This window comes from Anolis carolinensis, chromosome 3 (genome assembly GCF_035594765.1).
Source record: "Anolis carolinensis isolate JA03-04 chromosome 3, rAnoCar3.1.pri, whole genome shotgun sequence".
NCBI classification, from domain to species: domain Eukaryota; kingdom Metazoa; phylum Chordata; class Lepidosauria; order Squamata; family Dactyloidae; genus Anolis; species Anolis carolinensis.
In genome coordinates this window covers 163543132-163568344 of record NC_085843.1, presented here as the reverse complement: position 1 = coordinate 163568344, position 25213 = coordinate 163543132, and the positions used below count along the sequence as shown (strand labels likewise).

The 25213-nt window shown below is 40.1% G+C and overlaps 1 long non-coding RNA gene across 1 annotated transcript in view; it reads right to left on the bottom strand.

Annotated features, from left to right (window-relative positions):
• LOC134297639 (uncharacterized) overlaps positions 1–20412 on the bottom strand; it is a 67309-nt gene extending 46897 nt beyond the window's left edge. The window contains exons 1-2 of the long non-coding RNA XR_010004451.1: positions 20324–20412; positions 17716–17819 (exon numbers count right to left, since the gene is read on the bottom strand). This is a non-coding gene — a long non-coding RNA (uncharacterized LOC134297639). The remainder of the gene's footprint in view (positions 1–17715; positions 17820–20323) is intronic.
• Between the last annotated feature and the right edge of the window lie 4801 nt (positions 20413–25213).

The window sequence follows — 25213 nt, the reverse complement described above, 5'->3', positions numbered from 1 at the left end:
TTGCAGGGGAAAGGGTTTATGTTCTTTTGCTAGATTTTTGTGCTTTTAGTTGTGTTGATCAGAATGTGGAAACACTACAGCATGTTGGTGAAGGGGGATTTAAAAAAATCCTTTATGGTTCATGAATGGAGTCTGATAGCAGTTTGAGATCAGCAATTTATTTAATGGCACAGTGCTGGATGACTCTGGTTTGGAAGCCCGGGTTCCAAATCAAATAAACAATTAATCTAACTTTATATGGAATTTGTAGAAAAACATACAGTGGCTGCAACTGAGCAGCAACAGGCTGTGTCGGCTTATATCCAAAGTCACCATAAGGAGCAATCACTGTTTCCAAATTATGTGCATCACATTTGTTATTATTGTTGAGGCTTTTTTATTTAAATAATATTATTTCACTAATCTAGCTGTTATATTAGAATATGTCAAAATGTTTTGGAACATGGCTCAGAATGTTTTGTACATGTTGAAATTAACGTGAAATTACTAGGAATTTCCACCATTTTCTACATCTAAGAGTAGAATTGTCTCAGTGGTTATATGAATAGTCAGCTTCTGACTTTTCTCCTTCACTGGATAGGGGATTCTGGGATCTGTGGTCCAAAAGGCATCTGATTGTGAAGCTCACAAATAGGATACGAAAACAACAGTTGGTCCAAAATGTTGGCCTCAGCAAACAGTTGCCCACATATGGCAGTGTTATAGATGTAGCAATTCTGTTGTTCAGTTCTGCTCTGTTACATTTACCTTTTTAAATCACAAACACATATTATATCATTGAGCTGTGATCCCAAAATCTCCTTCCTACTGTGTTCTTCCGAAAATAAGACAGTGGCTTATATTAATTTTTGCTCCCAAAGACGTGCTAGGTTCTATTTTCAGGGGATGTCTTATTTTTCCATGAAGAAGAATTCACATTTATTGTTGAACAAAAAAATTAACATTTATTATATATTGTACAGTAGTTGTCTTCACTAACCAGCACAACCAGATAAACTGAATCCTATCAAGAATTTCTTGTTACTACCATTATTTCCATGTACAACAATCTATGGTACAGGGTTGTTGTATGTTTTCCGGGCTGTATGGCCATGTTCCGGAAGTATTCTTTCCTGACGTTTCGCCCACATCTACGGCAGGCATCCTTAGACTTCTCACAACCTCTGAAGATGCCTGCCATAGATGTGGGCGAAACGTCAGGAGAGAATACTTACGGAACATGGCCATACAGCCCAGAAAATGTACAACAACCCTGTGATCCCGGCCATGAAAGCCTTCGACAACAAATCTATGGTACATACATTTACTAATCCTGCATGTTCTGGTGTTCTGTTCGATGGGCATGCTTCCAAACAAAAACTTTTCTAGGTCTTACTTTCGGGGGAGGCCTTATATTTAGTAATTCAACAAAACCTATACTAGGCCTTACTTTCAGGGGATGTCTTATTTTTGGGGAAACAGGGTAGTTACTCACTGGTACTTAAGACCTCTGCATCACTTGGACCTTCCTATGCTAGTTTGTTGCTTATTCTTTTATAGTCTTTGCTCTCTGTTTGCATTCTTACCATTCTGGATAAATGGGGGCCCTCCCACACAGCCATATAACCTAGAATATTAAGGCAGAAAAACCCACAATATCTGGTTTGAACTGGGTTATCTGAGTCCACACTGTCATATATCCCTGTTCAAAGCAGAAAATGTGGGATTTTATTCAGCTGTATGGAAGGGGCCTGGGTGCCATTTGCAAATGGGACCACTTTGTAACTCACATCTGATATTTGATCCCCAGTAAGTGATAAGTGGAGGGGAAGATATTAGAGGCAAAGATGAAGTACTTTGGCCACATAATGAGAAGACAGGAAAGCTTGGAGAAGAGAATGGTGCTAGGGGAAAAGGAAGGAAAAAGGAAGATCTCCCTAGGGAGATTAGGTTGGTGCCCTCTCTACCCTCCTGTAAGAAACAACTGAAAACTTGGATGTTTAGGTTGGCCTTTGGAGAGACAGCCATTGGATGACCAGCCTCACTATAATTCTATTCTGAATTTTTAATAGGTCCCTCTTATCTGGGTCTTTAATCTAATGATTCTACCTTTATATTGCTGCTACAGTCCCCCCCACCTATGAAGTTGACTGAATTGTACTGGTGGTTGTTTGATATTATTACTGTTGTATTAACTTTTGCTTTATTATCTTATTGCGTTTTAATCTGTGTATATTGTGCTGTGTTGTTACTTCTGTAACGTTGTGAGCTGCCCTGAGTCCCCGCGGGGAGATGATGGCAGGGTATGAATAATTTTTTTTATTATTATTACTTTATTATGACACAGCAAACAAAATAGATATACTGGATTTCGTATCACAAAATCACAAGTCGAACACTTCCCAAGTGTCTAGGACTGTGTGATGTATTTTCGGATGATGCGCGCAGATCCCAGCAGGGTGGCCTTTTGCAGTTGGCAGATCGTAATTTTGTCAGTGTCTATTGTTTCCAAATGCCGGCTGAGATCTTTTGGCACGGCACCCAATGTGCCAATCACCACCGGGACCACCTGCACTGGTTTCTGCCAGAGTCTTTGAAGTTCAATCTTGAGGTCCTGATAGCAGCTGAGTTTTTCCTGTTGTTTTTCGTCAATGCGACTGTCACCTGGGATGGCAACATCAATGATCCAAACCTTTTTCCTTTCCACAACTGTGATGTCTGGTGTGTTGTGTTCCAGAACTTTGTCAGTCTGGATTCGGAAGTCCCACAGTATCTTTGCGTGCTCATTTTCCAATACTTTTGCAGGTTTGTGATCCCACCAGTTCTTTGCTGCTGGGAGGTGGTACTTGAGGCATAAGTTCCAATGAATCATTTGGGCCACATAGTTGTGCCTCTGTTTGTAGTCTGTTTGTGCAATTTTCTTACAGCAGCTGAGGATATGATCCATGGTTTTGTCAGTTTCCTTGCACAGTCTGCATTTTGGGTCATCAGCTGATTTTTCGATCTTGGCCTTAATTGCATTTGTTCTGATGGCTTGCTCCGCAGGTGCCACCTTGACGTGGTGGGGGGGCTTAACCATTCCGAGGATGCTGAGGGCTGTGCTGGCGGTAGTGTAACTACTGGCAGGTCCAACCAAGCCAGAGAGGCCTCAGCGGAGGAATGGAACCAAGAGCACCTAACCCATTAGCATTATGGAGAATCAAACCAAAACGAAATCTATACTGGCTTGGTTGTCGCCCAGGATAAAAAGGGTGGATGCTGCTGATTCTGGACATCCATCGACAAGTGAGCTACAGAACCATCAAAACCCAAATGAACAGTCACAGAAGCGGCAGAAATATACAATGCCAGAAAACCGCACAGTCATGAAATGCTATTATTATTATTATTATTATTATTATTATTATTATTATTATTATTAGAGGGGCCGACCAAGACTAAGATGAATGGATGGTATCCTTGAAGTGATTGGCTTGACCTTGAAGGAGCTGGGGGTGGCGATGGCTGACAGGGAGCCCTGGGGTGAACTGGTCCATGAGGTCACGAAGAGTCTGAAGTGACTGAACGAATAAACAGCAACAACAAAGTGATAAGTTGCATTATCTAGGGTACAGCTATGGTTGTTCCATATTGAGGAAATGTCAGTTAAGTTCCATGAGGTCACAAAGAGTCTGAAATGACTGAACGAATAAACAACAACAACAAAGTGATAAGTTGCATTATCTAGGGTACAGTTATGGTTGTTCCATATTGAGGAAATGTCAGTTAAGTTCCATTCTCTCCAGCATGTTTAACAAGTTATGAATCCATATGAAGACCTGTCCACGTGCCGTAGTTACACGATTTATTCCATTTCCAATAGTGATGTATTACAGACCCCATTGAGGACATTGTGTGTGTGTGTGTGTGTGTTTAATCCTATTAAAATATACATTGTCAATCTTGGAAAGCAAGGCTGGCATTCTCTTACACCATGCACCTTTCCATTGTGTTTTTAAAACACACAAGACAGTAACCTTAAGCAAGTTCCAACGAGGAAAGCTTGTATTGATTAATCAATGAATACATACCATAAGCAGTTGACTGCTTTAAACCTAAACTCTCATATGATCCACAACACTAAATAATGCAGCTGAAATGTTTCGGAACATCCTTGTTACCTGAGATATGGATGAGGGGAAATTCTGTTTTCAATTTCACAGCTAGCGTATTGAGGAAAGCATACAGTATTAGAGAGGTGGAGGCAGTGGATGGCAATCTTTTGCAGACATTTGCTAATAGTGCTGTTACTGGGCTTGTTCCAATATTTCTTCAGGTACAGCAGGATGTTATACTTGTACCGCCACCCATCAGCTGGTTGGTGGGGCCAGCTTGGCACTGAATACAAAGGACTGCAAGAAAAAATCTGCCATGGAAACTGAATGTTCAGGTGCAAGGAGAGTTTGAGTCAGGAGAGCCATGTTGCAAGGAATACTAAAGTAACAGTGGGGGAGGAACCAAAGGTGACCAAAAGAAAGTGGGTTTACACATTGGGAAGGGGCAAAAAAGAGATATGTGAAAGAAGACATCATCCCGGATGAAAGGTGGGACTCCTTGAAGCAATAAGAGCCTTGAGTTGATCCAGGCAGTGATAGCAAGCCTATCACGAAGCTTAAAGGAGAGGGAAGATCTGATTGTAGTCAAGAGAGAGGGAGATTATTTTAGCAGTTGCATCCTGCTGAGATGGAAAAAGAGCCAGAGAACAAAAAGGGCAGCCACCAAAATGGAGGTTGTATTAGCTTAGACAAGAAATGAGCAAAACATGAACAGGGATCATATTTCAAAGGCAGACCTCTCTGCATTTCTCATAGCACATGCATTGTTGTTAAATTCTATTATTCTGAGTCATGGTTCACTTTGGCATTAAAGAGCAGAAGAAGCTAGGAAACCAACATAAAACTATATGGCCTTATGTGAACCTCAACGATAAAAATACTGCAAGCGGTGGATGAAACTGAGGCAGGGGCTTGTCTGTTTGTGGTCTTTTTCCCCCCCAATAATATTTATTAGGGTTTTCAACAAACAAAGAGTTTACATAAAATAGAAAAGGGATAGGCAAAAAAAAAAAAAATAGGAGGGGGAACATGAAAAGGGAGTGAATTTTTGTCTTCCATCCTTATTTTCATGGGATTTTACTTTTGTTAGTTCTTACCGTGTTTCCCCGAAAATAAGACAGTGTCTTATATTAATTTTTGCTCCCAAAGATGTGCTAGGTCTTATTTTCAGGGGATGTCTTATTTTTCCATGAAGAAGAATTCACATTTATTGTTGAACTAAAAATGAACATTTATTATATACTGTACCGTAGTTGTCATCACAAACCAGCATAACCAGACGAACTGTGAATCCTATCAAGAATTTCTTGTTACTACCATTATTTCCATGTACAACTGGTATGAACATTTACCAATCCTGCATGCTCTGGTATTCTGTTTGGCAGGTGCTGGGCATGTTTCCAAACAAAAACTTTGCTAGGTCTTACTTTTGGGGGAGGCCTTATATTTAGCAATTCAGCAAAACTTCTACTAGGTCTTATTTTTCGGGGATGTCTTATTTTCGGGGAAACAGGATAGTTAATATAGTCCTGGTTGTTTTCTTTGTAACCTTTCTACCACTTCTATTCCCTAAGTCGTTCTTTTCTCCTTATTAATGTATTCTCTATACAGAGTCCAGTCTGTTTTCTGGACTTTGGGTCTTTAATAAAAATGTTAATTCATCTATATCTCGAATTTCCTCCATTTTTTCTTGCCATTGTTCTTACGTTGGCGTATCATGTGATTTCCATTGTTTCGCATAAACAATCCTTGCTGCCGTATTTATATAAGTAAACAGTTTGTCCTCATTTAAATTAAGATTTATTTCCATATCTCTCAGGCCCAATAAGTAATATTCCGGTTTCATCGGAAAGCGTTTTTTCAATATTTTTTGAGATTCCATGTGTATCATTTTCCAGTAGAGTCTCACTTATCCAACATAAACGGGCCGGCAGAACGTTGGATAAGCGAATATGTTGGATAATAAGGAGAGATTAAGGAAAAGCCTATTACACATCAAATTAGGTTATGCTTTTACAAATTAAGCACCAAAACATCATGTTTAACAACAAATTTGACAGAAAAGGTAGTTCAATACACAGTAATGCTATGTAGTAATTACTGTATTTATCAATTTAGCACCAATATATCACGATATATTGAAAACATTGACTACAAAAATGCATTGGATAATCCAGAACGTTGGATAAGCGAGTGTTGGAAAAGTGAGACTCTACTGTATTTACTTGTTTCAGTACACGTCCACCAAACGTGGAAATATGATCCCATATGATTTGTGCATTTCCAACAGGTGTTTTGAGTTCCTTTATACATTTTTCCTAACATTTTTGGTGTAATGTACCACCTGTGGAACATTTTCATCCAATTTTCCCTCAAGTCCCAAGCATAAGTATATTTTAGTTTCTTCTTCCACATCCATTCCCATTCTTCCAAATTTACCGATCGACCAAAATTCTTAGCCCATTTAACCATACAGTTTTTTATCTCTTCTGTTTCTGTTGACCAGCTTAGCAATTTGTCATATATTTTTGTAATTTCCTTTTTATCGTTTTGAAGAATCTTGTCCCAAAAGTTTTCTGTACTACTAAAACCAATATTATTATCTTCCAGAAATGCTTCTTTAATTTGAGCATATTGGAACCATGAGTATGTTTGTGGTCTTCCGTGGACCAAGGAAAACCATTTGGGTCTTCCTAATCTGTTAGATGTTTGTGTCAGAAGTTATTCTCATTCCCCTGTTGTTTCTCCACTCTGGTAAGATTTCCTAATATTTTTATATGACTGCAAAGGATATCTGTAACATGCATCCATGGCACAATTTAAGTGTTTCATCAGACTTGCAGCCATTTTAGAACCTCCACATCTGGTTCTTCTTCAGTTCTCTGAGCTCATCATGATACTATTGTGGCACCAAACGATAATGAGATGAAAAGGTAGCATTTCCACAGCAGGTGCAATGTGGGGACATCATTATGAATGTTCTTACAAAATGTTGCCTCTCTACATGATGTCCCCATATCTAAGAATCAGTCTTCTGCCAGACAGAGAGAATCCCAACAGGGCTCAGGCACTTAATGGAAAGTCTGCTCTTTAAATTGCTCTTATTATTTAATTCTAAGGTACAAAGTATATATGGATGTATGCAGGGCATTTCTCTACATTACTGGAAACAAAGATGAACTGTTCTCCATTTTAAAAAGTTATATACTGACCAAGGGAATCTGGCATTAATGGCTAAATATTGCACGCCCAGTTACAACATATAAATAACAGTCTATAGAGACCCATAGTGGTCACAAATACAGAAAAAGTCACAAATGGCTTCAATTGCTGAAGCTTTTAGAGTTGATTTAACTCATGTCCACTTAATATATTTGTATCTTGTTTCAATTATCCATGTATTTAATTTAGAAGTGTTTACATTGTTTGTATTATATGCCAGCTTAAGATTCCACGAAAAAGAGTGGAATACAAGCATTTTAATACAACAAATAGAATGTATAAATATGTTTTTCTGTTAACATTTGTTGTTTACATTAAGCCATTTTCCATTAAGTTTTTCCAAATCATCTCAAGTAATGTAGTCTTTGCTGGTTCCGCACAATGTCAAGGCCTGGAGCAGCAATAATGAAAATAAAGACATGTCTAGGACCTCATCACACTAGAGCATAGATCCACTTTAAATCCAGTTTCTGCCTCCTGCAGAATTATGGGGTACGCAGTTAAGGAAGGGCCCTTTAAACTGCTCAGCTAGACAGTCCTGGGCCTCACTAAACTACAAACCCCAGAATTCTGCAGGAGGCAGAAACCAGATTTAAAGTAGACCCATGCTTTAGTGCAGTGGCTCCCAATCCTTTTTTCCCCAGGGCCCACTTGACCAGGGACCACTTTCCAACATTAGTACCAAAAGGGTTGTGAATCAGCTTTTGGTCAACTTTAGATTCGGTTTGATTATTTGGGGTGCTAATTCAGAAAATTGCATTGGATAGACCACATCAGCTCTAGTTTCTGATACAGAACATATGCCATCCAGTGGTCACCATCTGCTCACCCACAGAAAACCATATTTAATAATCTAGAACTGATATGGTCTGTCCAATGCAGTGGTCAGCTCTGCAGAAAGGAGCGGAAATAATGTTAATAAAACAAATAAATACAGAGGAAGGAGGTTTGCGGACCGAATTTTCACTCTCGCAGACCACTGCTGGGCCACGGTCCACAGGTTGAGAACTACTGCTCTAGAGTGATGATAGCTTAACAACACCTCGAACAAAGAAGTTCCTTTTTACAAAGTCTTTTTACACATGTCCAGACACTATTTTCCTCCTTGACTTCATCTAACTGGAAGTTGTATCTGCATGGGGAGGATAGTGAAGGAGAGCTAGTGAAATACATGTTTTTAGTGCTGGTTTATAGCCATGTGTAAACCATTCTCAATAAAGCTTGAGCTAGGAAAAATGGGATTTTGTTCTAGCCGATGCTACTGTATCTGGATGTGCCTGCATATACTAGGCAAGGTAAACAGCAGCTGGTTCCAGAATCCTCTCCTTAGCATGCATGAATATCAAAACAGAGAAGAGAAAAAGATTATGAACTGTATGTTCCTACATGTCATGTTGGCTGCATTCCATTGTATTTGGCACACACGTCCTAAACTTCATTTGTGAAATGTTAAAAGGCATTTCTCCATTGAAGGAGAGGACAACAGTACACCTCATCAGGTGGGGGTTTATCCCTGTCTTAGTGCGCTACTGGCACACTGCTAGGATGGAATCTGATAAACCCATTATATGACACAAGGCTACTTTCAGCAGGGCTCTGTTGGACTCTGTCCTGGCAGTGTGCCAGAAGCACGCTAAGATGGAGCCCTGAGGGTACAGGTGACTACCTGTATCCTCGCTGAAGAAGCCAGGGACAGCATGGGAAGAAGCCGGGGCGGTCGGGAAACATTGTGGAATGGCAGTCCATGACCATGTAAAGGGGACAAAGCTGGGTGCTGTCCCCTGGCTTCTGGATGTCCATCTGATGGAGTCCTTAAAGACAACATGTTCTGCTAGGTTAAGTAGGTATTGCTCTGCCCAGAGGCGGTCTAACAGTGAGACAATTTAGGCACTTGCCTGTGGCGCCATCGTCCATGGGGTGCAGTTGAGTCCCCCAGGAGGATGGTGCCACCCGCGCCTCCTTCTCCTTCAGGCCTTCCTTCAGCCTATGCCCGCCTGGGCCTTCCGGCGGCTGCGCTGGGCCTTCCGGCAGCCACACTGGGCCTTCCGGCCGGCGCGAGCCCACCTTTGCACCACGTGGGGTCTTCAGACGTTGTGAGGTCTGTTGGAACTTGGAAGCTAGGTAAGTGGGGTTTATATATCTGTGGAAAATCCAGGGTGGGAGAAAGAGCTCTTGTCTGTTTAGACTAGTGTAGATATTGCAATTGGCCAGCTTGATTAGCATTTAATGGCCTTACAGATTCAAAGCCTGGCTGCTTCCTCCCTGGGGGCATCCTTGGTTGGGAGGTGTTAGCTAGCCCTAATTGTTTACTGTCTGGATTTCCCCTGTTTTCAGAGTGTTGTTCTTTATTTGGTGTCCTGATTTTCGAGTTTTTTTTTTTTAATACCGGGGGCCAGATTCCCTTTTGGTGGCCTTTTAATATTCTGGCCTTGATATTCTGGGTTATATGGCTGTGCGAAAGGACCCTCAGGGCTCTTCCACACAGCCATATAACCCAAAATATCAGCTTTGAAGTGGGTTATCTAAGTCCACACTGCCCTATATCCCTGTTCAATGTTTGGTGCTAAATTCGCAAATATAGTAATTCCTACATGACATTACCATGTATTGAACTGCTTTTTCTGTTGATTTGTTGTAAAACATGATGTTTTGGTGCTTAATTTGTAAAATCTTAATGTAATTTGATGTTTAATAGCTTTTCCTTAATCTCTCCTTATTATCAAACATTTTTGCTTATCCAATGCTTTTATTTTTCAGTGATTGGTTTGGGGGGGGGGGGGTATGCCAAAATTCTGTTCGCCTACACTTGAAAATTACCCAGGGCCAGCCCTGGCTCTGCCCACCAAAAATCACACATTAACCTATATATTTGAAAGGGTAACAAGACTCAATATTTATCACCAGAAAAAAATGAGCAAAGTAAGCTATATGAGCCAATTGCTCCAGCCTAAGCCTCTCTGAATCCACAGCTTTCCTGCGATAATAACTCACTAATAATGGGGGGGGGGGGGATTGCACTGTTTTAAGAAAAAAACCACTATGCCCTATTCAGATTTATTTCCTCACAAGAAATATATATATTGTTGCACGACGGTGAAAAAGTATTATCTATGTAATTGGAAGAAAAATTGGATGTTTTAGGAGAATTTTTAAAATGATTCTTGGGATAATGAGCAGTGAGATAATCTTAAAAACAAAGTCAGAAATCTGGTATATTTCTATACCTCAGATGATCTTTCTCATATGAAATAAAGAATAAAAAAGAATAGCCTCTGGACAGCCTACTATTAGGAAGACTGAGGTGACTGCCTCAGGCAGAAGATTTGGGGTGTCGTAAAAGGGCAGCAGATTGTGAATTATTTATTTTGTGAGTACTGTATTTTTGCTATTAGGTGGGGGAAAGATGTTTTCTGTATTTTTTTCATCATGTGCCACAATAATATGGCTGACTTGTATAAATTGCAGAGAATTCCACCAGCTTTTTGGGTAAGTCGTAGAAAGTCCCGTTAACTGTTTCCTCTTCAGCCAGTAAAATATGTTGGAGAAATCCAGGCCACAGTAGATGTAACTATGCTGAAGAAAAGAGCTTGTGACTCATTTTCATAATGACGGCAGCCTAATCATATGAATGGTCACTTGATGCTAGGACTTCAAAGTTCAGTAGGACTTGCTCTCAGGTAAATATGCATAGAATTATAGCTTTATACCTCTTGTTTACCTGTTTTATCAAGCAAATGTTATAGAATATTAAGTGATCTGTAGATATGAAAAAATGGAAAATTGTGTAAAACCATTGAGCATCAAGTGGAGAATCCTCTGATCATTCTCCAATGGAGTGAATATATTCAATAAAGTAATCGCTTCACATTTGTGGATTTGCTTATTCATTGATTACAGTATTGGTTGTTCCCTCTTGTACTTATCTATACGCCATTGGAAAAAAAAATGTTCTCTAGACATTTCTAGATCATCCAGTATAGTCTATGGTCAGCTTGAAATAGACCATGGAATTGTGCTGAAATACCCAGATATAGCCAGAAAACAATTGTCTTTTGTAAAAGAAAAAAGAAAAAAAGTATTGAGATTTTTGTGCATATTTGTAGTCTTTTCTCCCACTTTCATAGGGATCCTGTGTCCTTAACTTAAAAAAGCCAACTTCATTATGTAGGGCATTCATATTTCTAGTCAGCTTTTATTTTGCCATGTCAGGAGTGACTAGAGAAACTGCAAGTTGCTTCTGGTGTGAGAAAATTGGCCGTCTGCAAGGATGTTGCCCAGAGAATGCCAGATGTTTTGATGTTTTTACCATCCTTGTGGGAGGCTTCTCTCATGTCCCTGCATGGGGAGCTAGAGCTGACAGAGGGAGCTCATCAACGCTCTCCCTGGATTGGATTCAAACTGGCAACCTTCAGGTCTGCATCGCAACCTTCAAGTCATCAGTCCTGCCGACACAAGGGTTTAACCCACTTCACCATCTGATCATCTGACATTATTATTAGGATTGGCTGCAATCCTCTGCCACAATGTATGTTATGTAACTTTATGTATACTTAGCTATGTAGCAGGGATGCTAAGAAACAATGTTAGCAAATTGTGAATATACATAATGAGACACCAGCAAGCATATAACAATGCACATCAACACTCCCTAAATGGTGTTCTGATCCACAACAGAATTAATATACAAAGGTCCCAATTTGCATCCAACTGATATACAACTGTCCCAATGAGCATCGGTCACTATGCTGTTTCCCCTACATAATAAAATAACAGCAGTCTTTTACTGAATATACAGATGTTGTGGAATTGTCCAATTCTGAACCCCACAGGCAGAGGCAGTCCAACCGCCAAGCAATCTAGACATTTGCCTGTGGCGCCATCGTCCCGGGGGCGCCATCGAGGCCTCCGGGAGGGTGGCGCCACCCCCCGCCTCCTTCACCTTCGGGACAGGCCTTCCCGCCACGGCCTGGGCCTTGCTGCCGCGGCCTGGGCCTTGTTGCCATGCGGCCTGCCCCCAAAATTTGGCCCGCGCGGCCTGGGCCTTGCAGCCATGGCCTGGGCCTTGCTGCCATGCGGCTTGCTGCCATGCGGCCTGGCCTCACCATGTGCCCCGCGCCGTGCGGCCCTACCCCCCCGCGCCACGTAGCCCCACCCCCTACACTACGGCAGGGGGGGAGCACAAAAATTACCTTTGCCTACTACATTAAAATACCTAAGGACGGCTCTGCCCACAGGCATAAGTGTGGGGTGCCTTTGGAAGCCTCAAAACTTGCCTTGTTTTAAATAGAGTTCTGGCAATATCTACATAAGCAAAAAAAACAAGAACTCACCTCAAATCCAGTGCTGGCAGTCTACACAATAACCAGTGACTTCCAATAAGAACTATGAGTCTTTTGCCTTTAACCTGACTTTGCTGCATTTTCAAAGTTGGGGATAGTCTGGAATTATCAGAGGATTCCAAAGCTTCATTGCCATCCAGCTTCATTGTGGATCTGTACTGATCCAATCCATTTTTAAATGGATGCCACTGCTATCACCTTTCCCTATGCTCCCTGCTGATGGCAATGCTCCTTAAGAGTGGCTAGCGGATGCATCTGCATCTGCTGATATCAGAATGGGGCAAAAAGTAAGAAGGAGAGGATGCTCTATCCCCTCCTTGCTGATTGCACAGACCCTTACCATGCTCTTAGTAGAAGATGTGATAAGGAGCTCTATGTCTGGTAAGGACTAGCAATGGGGTCATGTAAACAAGGAGGTGGGCCAGCAGGGGGATATTTTGGGCCACCTGGACACATAGCCCCAAATTCAGATGGTACATACTGGATCTAGGGCAGCTTCAGGGCAGACATTCCCCAGATGAGGCTGCCCTATGTAGACATTATGCTAGATCAGTGGTTCTCAGCCTGGAGTCCCCAGATGTTTTGGGCCTTCATCTCCCAACCGGTAAACTGGCTGGGATTTCTGGGAGTTGTAGGCCAAAAACATCTGGGGACTCCAGGTTGAAAACCACTGTGCTAGATAAAGATTTCACCCTTTACCTCTTTGTTGAAGAAAACTCTTTGTGAGATGTACTTCAAAAACTCCATGAATGCACAGGGCCATGGCTCATACACAATCCCATTGATATTATTTCCATCAAAATCATTTAATGACTTCAGTCCAGGTAATATTTTATTTTATTTAAAAGGTTTCTATGCTCCCTTTCAGTGTAAACTTCTAAAGGCTTTTGGGATGATTAATTTAGTGGCACTAAACCTTTTAATTTGTTGCTCTGGGAACTGAATCATTCTTAGAAAGTCGGAATTGATCTGTCTGCTTCTCCAGTGAGGAGGGAGCAAAGTGCTGCTCACACAGGTCTGTGGTTTGCCGTTTCTTTTTTTTCTTTGTTCCATGTTGCTTTCTTGTTTCTTGACTACTAACCCTCCCATTTTTTTAGTTCTGACAAGAACTGAAATGGCTCCTGTTAAATGAGTGCCCTGTTCTTCTCTAAACATGGCGTTCTCGTCTCCTCGCTTTGCGACTCCACTCCTTCTGGCCTTGGTTTCTCCACTGCTTCAAGCACTACTACTTTGCCTTTTATGGATATTCACAGGCAAGTCCAACCCTACTTATCATTTCTAATACAATACTTTTGCCATTGATCCCCCGCCCAGGCTGTTCTAGGGCAGAAAGATGAGCCTTTATCTGACAGAATCCATTTCCCTCAAACAATCTCACACATCTTTCCTCCGCTACCTTTTACACTTGGGAGGGGACTTCCATATAAAAATGTGCTAAGCCACGACCCAGTCTTTCATTCATCTGGTATGTTTTATCCTGAAGGCTTTACAAAGTGCCTCGCAGAGCAGGGAACAATGTCACCCACGTTTGGAATGTCACCATTACACCGACACTGATGCCGAATGACAAGAATCCAGGGGTGTGATATTTAAATTTCTGAGCATTTTCAAACAAAAGAAATGTGCCCATTTTGGTTTTTCAGATGAGAAAGACCCAGCACGAAATAAACAAGTTAGCAATGCGGCCCGACATCCTGCCAGTGAGACCAAGTCTTTTATTCAGTCTCTTGGCCCAGTTTAGTAGAGAACAGTCACGGGGACTGATTTCCATTTTGATATTGTACACCCAGGCTACAGCCCCTTAAGAACACACACAGCAGAAAAAGAACATAGGAGATATTAGGAAGGAGAAAAGGCTATTCACCACATTGATGCCTGTCTCTTGTAATACAGCATTTCCCCCAGGACAGCATCTAATTGCTTCTTGAATGAACCCACTGTCTTTTCCTCAACAACCTTGCCCAGTAGGCTATTCCAAACATTTATTATTCTTTGAGTGACAAGGCATTTCCTACTTTCTCCTCTGAATTTGTTTTTTTGAACTTAAATTTATGCCCGCAATCCTGTCAACTATCCACATGATATCAAAAATATCTAACATGCGTTGATTTTTATGCATTCACCTATGATTTTTGTATACTTCCACACTGCCTTAGACAGATTCTTCTTCTTCCTAAGTTGAGGAGATGGTTTGCTTGTTTTTTCCTAAAAAATAAAATAAAAATCAGTAACCCGACCCCCTCCCCTCTATTCACACACAAATAATATGTTGATGTCTGAGTTCCAGAAAAACGGAGTTGAATGAAAGTAGCAAGCTCACATTTGGAGGAAATCTTTTCTGCTGTTTTCAAATATTACACCATCTCCCCTTTCCCTGATGCTCACTGCAAGTTATTTTGACAACAGTAGAGAAAGACAGCAGACAGAAATAATTTGCCTGGTATGAAAAACAAGCAGAAGCTGAGAATATCGATTAGATAACCGACAAAATATCCCTAGTTAATGCTGAAAAATTGTACTTGACTGAAAAGAGAATGGGTTTCAAAATAAGAATTTCTTTACATACAATTCATACAATTCATACGTACTCATATTAAGGACTTAGAGAAATCAAATGGATGTCTCCTCATGAAATACACATTTTCTGAAATAGATGAGGACTAATGGATTTCATGTATAGTATGTATGATTATATGGCACAGTGTGTCCTCTAGTTTCTAATAGAAAGAAGTAGCATCTGATTTGATCAGTTCCCCATCTTCAATAATGCTATGTTTTTCTTCTAAAATATAATCAGGCAGAATATCGATCAATATAGTATCAGCACATGTGTGTGTGTGTGTGTGTGTGTGTGTGTGTATTACACACAGCAGTACATGGCAAAGAATCATAGAACCACAGAGTTGGAAGAGACCACAAGGCCATCCTGTCCAACATATAGTATTCTGCCATGCAGGAATATACAATCAAAGCACTCCAGATAGATGACCATTCAGCCTTTCTTTCAAAACCACCAGAGAAAAAGACTCCACCCCACTCCAAGGCAGCATATTTTTTGTCACACATCTCTTACCATCACTACGTTCTTCCTAACGTTTAATTCGAATTTCCTTTCTTGTTGTTTGAATCCATTGCTCCATAGCTTCTTCAGCAGCAGAACACTATCTTAATCTTTCATCATCATCGTCATTGTCATATCATCATCATCATCACTATGACCGCCACCACTACCCCCACCCTTGTAACCAGAGATATCTACACACTTCCCCTTCAACTGCCAGCTGCTGCATGTCTGTATGCATGCATGCATGTGCTGTGTGCTACAGATGAGACTTGCTTGCATATCATGTCTTCTAGCTAAAAATACTCATATGGACACATCACATTTCCAGATTTATAATAATAATAATAATAATAATAATAATAATAATAATAATAACAACAACTTTATTCTTATACCCCGCCCCATCTCCCCGAAGGGACTCGGGGCGGCTTACATGGAGCCATGCCCAAACACAACAATGTAAAAGCAAACAAAACAATAAAGCAAATCATTCAGCAATAAAAACAACAATATCAATAAAAACGGTCATAAAAGGTCAACATACAAAATAAGGTGTTAAAAACATGGGTTAAAATCACAGATCTGGGCCAAAGTGCAAAATATGTCAGAGTCATCAGGGAGGGGTAGTTGCCCAACTGACGTAGTCATTAAAGTGCTAAGAATAACACTGAGAAGGCATACCTATGGGTCTATGCTAAGTAGACAAATAGGTCGAACCTACGAAGGTCAATTATCAAAGGCCTTTTGGAAGAGCCAGGTTTTCAGGCTCCTCCGAAAGGAGAGGAGGGTGGGGGCCTGCCTGATCTCCCTGGGGAGCGAGTTCCAAATTTATAACATTTCTATTGCGTCCATGATCAACAGGTTATCAAACACAGCATTTTGTTGAATGAATATGTTATCCATAGTGAAACATCATTTTTTGAAATATCATTGCAGCAAAAAGGAAGGCACGTCATCTCTCTCTATAGAAATGTTCTGTCTGTTTTTAGGGCAGAAGAAACAACAAAACCACTAGGCCAAATCACACCAAATTTGGCCACAAAACTAATCACTTTCCAAGGAGTGACCATAAAAAAAATCCCCCCAAAAACCGGATTGGCCTATATCTATTTTTCACTTCCTCCCTTTTTAGCCCGAATGGTACACTCCCCTCTTTTCTCTTTACTCTTTGCACTTGCCCTGAGGGGGGTGATTGTGTTTACAACTGACGGGGAAGCCCAGCATGTGGAGAAGAGCAGGCTGCCGGGGCTGTTCTTCTTGGAGGGGCTTCCCTCCCTCCTTGCACACACAGAAACAGGTAGATCTCCAATTAGAAAGCAGGGGGTAGGAGGGAGGAAGAGGAAGAGCCGTTCTCCTCCTGGCTGCCAGTCAGATGGGCAGACCTCACCCCCTTTATGCCCCGCCCATTTTGGGAAATCTCTAAAATCAGGACAGTAAATAAAGAACAACACTCTGAAAACAGGGGAATTCCAGACAGGAAACAATCAGGGCCAGCTAACACCTCCCAACAAAGGATCTCCAGGGAGGAATCAGCCAGGCTTTGAAGCTACTAGGCCATTAAATGCTAATTAAGGTGACTAATTGCAGCATACAATTTTGCCTCTAACAGACAAGAGTTCTTTCTCCCACACTGGACATTATAAACCACACTTGCCTGGCTGCTTCCTACGTAGGGAAATCAATTGAAAATGAACAAAACATGGCCCCCAGCATTAAAAAACTCTAAAACCAGGACAGTAAATAAAGAACACTCTGAAAACAGGATAATACGTTACTGGAGGGGTTTAAGACGACTGACTCACCATAGTGGGAGTTCAAGTCTACCCTACAGCCAGAGACCACACTGAACCCCAGCAATATTGCATCTACACCAGACTTGTCCAACATAACAGATTTAAAGTACTGATGGAGTTTGTGGGTGTTAACCAGGCATGATGTGAGTTGCAGTTCACACACAACCTTATGCATACTGTACATCTATAGAAGCATATAACATATATTTAATACCACCACTTACTTTTTTTCAAAACCAGCAGACTACGACACAGCAATGTGTGGCCGGGCACTGCTAGTTGTTTCTAAGGAGTTCCGATACACGCATTTTACTGCAATATTTTGAATCTATGAAAGAATTGGAAATTACTCTAAGTATTTGTTATTGAATTAGGTCACCTAAGATGAAAAAATAAAGTGCCATGCGGAACCTTGAAGATTAATTTATTTCAGTATAAACATTTAATGAAATGCATAGATCAATGTCTTTATATGTTGGACACTGAGCCTATACACCATGCCTCTAGAGAAGTGGGTTGTAGTCAACAAAACCATATGCTGAAATATATTGGTTGGTATTTAAGGTGATTTTTAATGCTGAAGCAGAATAATGTGGCTATTCTTTTTTAAAAGTCATCTAAGACATTGCCTTGTAACAAAACAGATGTACTCTATGTACATCTATCTTCTGTATGTAAAAAAAAAATCATTACAATTATAAAAGTATCCCAAAGGGTCAAAATCCTTTCCAGATGAGAAGAAAACAGGTCTTGGATTATTAAGTGTTTTTTTCTCTCTCTTCCTGACCAGAGTTTGTCAAATATCAGAGAAATCTGACCTTTCAGATCTGCCAAAGTTTGACTGTAATATTCACTGGTGTGGATTTCTTTCAGGTGGTTCTGTAGCACTATTTCTTCCTTAACTCAAGTTGGGCACTATATTGTGTTTGGCTATATCCCTGGGTTCATAGATTTATGTGCGTAATAGTCAATGAGCCTTGCTTGGACAAAAATCCAAATATTGAGAGTTTTATTGGGAGATTTGTCTCTGTAGCTCTTGGGGTTTCTTTCATGGATATTCAACTGAGAGCCAAGTTATGTACATGGAAAGATGCCAGTGCAGAGAGAACGTCTGAGGTACAGCATGTCAGAAGACTTTATCTGTGGGTTTCTTTGTGCAAAAGATGTATGGTGATACAGCACTCTATGGGTAGAACACAAAGACAAATTCACTTTTGATAGTCAGGGTCACTTGTGAAGATTCAACATGATTGAACTGGCTCCAAAAGGCCTAAAATAACATATCAAAATTAGATTTGTTGACAAATGTATATCTCCATAGGGTTGTTGTATGTCTTTCGGGCTGTGTGGCCATGTTCCAGAAGTATTCTCTCCTGACGTTTCACCCACATCTATCCATACCTCACAACCTCTGAGGATGCCTGCCATAGATGTGGGCGAAACGTCAGGAGAGAATACTTCTGGAACATGGCTACACAGCCCGAAAGACATACAACAACCCTGTGATCCCGGCCATGAAAGCCTTCGACAACATATATCTCCATAATTCGGTACCTTTACCGCAAACTAGAGATGCCTTGTTTGCACATTCTTTGTGTACAGCCCTTGACAGTACCTGTCAAGGAGAAATGGCTATCGAGTTCCTCAAGGATAAATGCAATGGGAAGAACCAATAGATAGGTGTCCATCTATATTTGAAAAAATACATCCTTGAGGAAATTGTTTTCTTTTAAACCAAGCACCACACTTCAGAATCAAGGGTTATAGTAATGGTGCTGTGATATACATGCTAAACAATCTTCTGTTCAAACTAGGCTCTTCAGGTGGCATTCTCATGTGAAGAAACATTAATTTCAAGATGTTCCATTATATTCTTAATGTAGATCTTTAGGTACAAAAGAATACAAGGATACAGGGTCATTCATAAGAAGAAATAAACAGCCCATCTAATTTGAATAGATACATTAGAAGACTTTAACCCCTAAGTCAATGGCTTCTTTTGGTAATGCTCATTATCTGTCCAAATCTCGGTTTTCTACAGAAGCAAATTTGGGGATTTTTAAAAGTAAGGCTACAAAATGAAATTAAAGACATTTAGAGAAAATAAGCTGTAAGAAAGAGAGAACCCCATTCTGAAAAAAAAAATCAGAATAACAAAAAATACGAAACGGCAAGAAACAATAAAACCAGGGCAGAATATAAGCAAAATCACAATCAAATATTAGAAAAGTAAGGGAAATGTTTTCCCTGTCAGGCGACTTCTTTTAAAAAATCCTGTATGAACTGAGCATGTGAATGTGTGCTAAGATAATGAAAACTCTGCAGTGATTTCAATATGTCTTCCCTAAAATGGTAAAATATTTAGGAAGACCTGCTTGCAAAGATAGATATTTTGTCTTGCAAATAGGACAGTGGCCACACTGTGTATCGTAAGTTGCAGACCCTTGTCATAGAACTGTGGATTTTGGAAAGTGTATATTCCAGGCTCTCATTATGCCAGGCTCTCAGCATGCAGAGTGATTCTCTTTGAAAACTTACATATTTTACAAATGTAGACATTGGCTCCTTTGCTTTAGAAACAGTTTGAACTGTTTGTTTTCACCCTTACTTGCATAAAAGTTGAAATGAAATTTGTGTCAAATTTATGTTTCACATCTTCCTTAAAACTTGATATCTGTGTTTCATTGTTTCCCTTCTCTTATTTTTGTTTTAAAATGAGAGGAAGAAAAATGTAATATGAATAATTGTGGTTCAATGTTGGAATCCAGATTTAATCCCCTACAGAAGGACTAGCTTACTTCACATGGTTGTTCTGCAGTTTATTTTACTCACATGTATTAACATCTGGGCGTTCCCTGGGTAACGTCCTTGCAGATGGCCAATTTTCTCACACCAGAAGCGTCTTGCAGTTTCTCAAGTCACTCCTTACACAGAAAAAAACCCATAGAGGGAAATGTTATTATAATATTAAATGGGAAGTAGCAACAAAAGACAAGTGCTAGGACCAAAGCTACTTTAGCTACCTTGAAGAACTTCAGTGTGGTCTACATAAGGGGAGGGGGTATTTGTTTCAATTTGCATTTAATAATAATAATAATAATAATAATAATAATAATAATAATAACAACAACAACAATAATAATAATATTAAGGCTCACAAATGGAACCCTGAAGAAGGAGACAGAAGGCCTGATCCTTGCATCAGAACAAATGCAATTAAGGCCAAGATCGAAAATCAGCTGATGACCCAAAATGCAGACTGTGCAAGGAAGCTGACGAAACCATTGATCATATCCTCAACTGCTGTAAGAAAATCTCACAGACATACTACAAACAGAGCCACAACTATGTGGCCCAAATGATTCATTGGAACTTATGCCTCAAGTACCACCTCCCAGCAGCAAAGAACTGGTGGGATCACAAACCTGCAAAAGTATTGGAAAATGAGCACGCAAAGATACTGTGGGACTTCCGAATCCAGACTGACAAAGTTCTGGAACACAACACACCAGACATCACAGTTGTGGAAAGGAAAAAGGTTTGGATCATTGATGTCACCATACCAGGTGACAGTTGCATTGATGAAAAACAACAGGAAAAACTCAGCCGCTATCAGGACCTTAAGATTGAACTTCAAAGACTCTGGCAGAAACCAGTGCAGGTGGTCCCGGTGGTGATGGGCACACTGGGTGCCGTGCCAAAAGATCTCAGCCGGCATTTGGAAACAATAGACATTGACAAAATCACGATCTGCCAACTGCAAAAGGCAACCTTACTGGGATCTGCACGCATCATCCGAAAATACATCACACAGTCCTAGACACTTGGGAAGTGTTCGACTTGTGATTTTGTGATACGAAATCCAGCATGTCTATCTTGTTTGCTGTTTCATAATAAAATAATAATAATAAACTTTATTCTTTTACCCCGCTCCATCTCCCTGAAGGGACTCGGGGCGGCTTACACAGGGACAAGCCTGAACAATAACGCAACAGCATTTCATGTATAAAATTTAACAGCAGATTAAACATTCCAACATACAAGACAGTTACTTAAAAGCCTGAGCGCACGGCAAAAGGTGACAAGTGCAGCATCCCAATGTTTTGCATGGCTACTGCCCACTATGCCAGGATTGGTGTGTTTATAATACCTATTTTCTAGACGGTTGACTATGTAGGGATTGAATACACATCAGTTATTATTCATAACTGCAATAGTGAATTCCAGCCAACACAATTTCAAGAGCTACTTGATATAACTGCAAGGTTATTGTTGTCAAACACTTCATAATGTACAAAGAAAAATGGGATGACATCATCACAGAATCCTAGTGTTTGAAAGGACCCTATGGCTCATCAGGTCCAACTCTATCTTGTTTGCTGTGTCATAATAATAATTTTTTTTTTCGTGTCAGGAGTAACCGGAGTTGCTTCTGGAGTGAGAGAATTGGCCGTCTGCAAGGACATTGCCCAGGGGACGCCCGGATGTTTTGATGTTTTTACCATCCTTGTGGGAGGCTTCTCTCATGTCCCCGCATGGAGCTGGAGCTGATAGAGGGAGCTCATCCACTCTCTCCCCAGGTGGGATTCGAACCTGGCAGCTTTCAGGTCAGCAACCCAACCTTCAAGTCACTTAGTCCACTACGCCATCTGGGGGCTTCTATAATAATAATAATAATAATAATAATAATAATAATAATAATAATAATAATAATACTTTATATACTGCCCTATCTCCTCAGGGGACTCAGGGCAGTTTCCAACAGACCAAGGAAACCATACAACAACTTAACACCATAGAACAACAAAACATAATACAATAATGAGCATAAGTACACTAAACATACAAATCAATCAATTAACCACAAGCTTAAGAACGAATAACAAAATACTTTTCCACATTCATAGTTACTGCCACAAACATTCTTATTAAATCAAAGTGAGAGCAGCATTAGCAGCCACAGTTTCCCCCCGTGCAAGTTCATTTTGATGTTAAAGAGAAATCCTGCTATAATCACGTGTGCTATTCTTTGCAGTATTTCCATCCACACAACCAGGGCTGCTCCATTAGACTACGATTTCTGGACGATGTGGTTGAAATATTTAATGTAATGTTTTTAAATGTTTAATATGTATCAATTTTAATTCAATTTATTTTAAGCTTAACGTTTTGTATGTGTTTAAGGCTTTGAATAATTGTCATATGTAAACTGCCTTGAGTTCACTTTAGGGTAGAGAAAGACGGGGTATAAATAGGGCAAATAAATAAATAAATAAATAATCTGCAAACCCAATCATATATTATAAACCCAATTATATACTAAATGTAATATTACTAATAATATTACCATATAATGATATAGTACAATATAGTAATTTAATGCTTATCTTGTGCTATGCTAATAATATATTGTATGTTCATTTGATTTGTAAGCCGCTCTGAGTCCCCTTCGGGGTGAGAAGAGCGGGATATAAATGTAGTAAATAAATAAATAAATCTATATACCAAAAGTGCTCCCAATGTTTCTGTACTGCATTCAAGGCAGCTCTGGATTACAATAGCCTATGAAAGATTATACTACCAACTACATTTTCTCAGTCTCTAAAGTGCCTGAATGTTTCTCTGTATATTAATGTGACATAGTTTCATCAAAAAACCCCTCTTTTTCATCAGCCCACACCTATTAGTGATAGGATTCTGATCTACGCATAGCAGTAAAGGTAAAAAGCCATTGCAAATAAGTTAAGAAGTTAATTTTTTCAGTGGCTTTTTTTGTCATGTCGGTGGGTTTGACTGGCTTTATTTAATGCTTAAATTTGTCTTTTGCCTCCCATGATTGGTTTTTCAAAATCAAAAAGCCGCCTGCATCTCCAAAATATCAAGAACAAACTGTTGGAAATATGAAATAGAATCTGAAAAAAGAACCCTACGTAATGTAGCCTGTTTTTCAAGGTAGCTTTAAAAATGAACAAATTCACCTGGGATTCAGGAGAGTAACAACTCTGATAATAAGATTTTTTTTTATCTCAAGGCCTAACATTATTCATACTTTCCCCCCTTAGCCTCAAACAATGTCTTTAGATAGCACAGGTAAAAGCAAGTCAGAAACAAAACAAGATCATAAAAACATTGCTTTATGCAGACACTTTAAGCTGCACTACACAGCTCACATTATCTTTGAACCCTGTGTAATGAGAGAAGCATTTTGGACTCCAGAGACTACTCTGGGTTATGTTTTTATTTCAGCATTCAGAGTTTGGCGATTTTTTAATGTTGCGGCTCCTTACTTTCCAGTTATTTTTTTCTGTAATGGTTGAAAAAGCATTTCCACTGCCTGGCTCCCAGATTCTTTGCTGTCTTCCAGTATTCTAATGACAGAGTTTTCAAAATCTAATTGTGTTTAAAATTTTAGTGTCATCTAACACAGAGAATCTTGGATGTCATTCCAGGTGACTTTAATCCAACTTCTCTTGCTTAGAATACTTCAGTTTCTCACACAAAAAAAAAAAATCATAATATTAATAACAGCTGGCATTTTAGACATGCAACTTAGTTACATAACTACCTTAGTTGAGGAGTTTAGTAGTATCTCTTAAGCCACCTCTCTCAACCCTAAATTACTGGGCAGTAGCCATGAATGTGGAAATTACCGCAGACACAGACTGCAGCCAGGAAACTAGAAGACATTTACTTCTTGGGAGGAGAGCAATGACCAATCTCGATAAAATAGTGAAGAGTAGAGACATCACACTGGCAATGAAGATCCGCATAGTTAAGCAATGGTATTCCCCGTAGTAACCTGTGAATGTGAGAGCTGGACCACAAGGAATGCTGAGCGAAGGATGATAGACGTATTTGAACTGTGGTGTTGGAGGAAACGTCTGAGAGTGCCTTGGACCGTAAGAAAATCCAACCAGTCCATACTCCAGGAAATAGTGCCCGACTGTAAAGAAGTGGTGGGATCACAAACCTGCAAAAGTATTGGAAAATGAGCATGCATTTGGGACTTTCAAATCCAGACTGACAAAGTTCTGGAACACAACACACCAGACATCACAGTTGTGGAAAAGAAAAAGGTTTGGATCATTGATGTTGCCATCCCAGGTGACAGTCGCATTGACGAAAAACAACAGGAAAAACTCAGCTGCTATCAGGACCTCAAGATTGAACTTCAAACACTCTGGCAGAAACCAGTGCAGGTGATCCCGGTGGTGATGGGCACACTGGGTGCCGTGCCAAAAGATTTTAGCCAGCATTTGGAAACAATAGACATTGACAAAATCACGATCTGCCAACTGCAAAAGGCCACCCTACTGGGATCTGCGCGCATCATCCGAAAAATACATCACACAGTCCTAGACACTTGGGAAGTGTTCGACTTGTGATTTTGTGATACGAAATCCAGTATGTCTATCTTGTTTGCTGTGTCATAAAAAATAATAATAATAAACTTTATTCTTATACCCCGCCCCATCTCTCCGAAGGGACTCGGGGCAGCTTACACTGGGACAAGCCCGAACAACAATGTAACAGCATTTCATGTATAAAATTTAACAGCAGATTAAACGTTCCAGTAATAAACAGAACAACATACAAGACAGTTACTTAATAGCCTGAGTGCACGGCAAAAGGTGACAAGTGCAGCATCCCAATGTTTTGCATGGCTACTGCCCACTATGCCAGGATTGGTGTGCTTATGATACCTATTTTCTAGACGGTTGA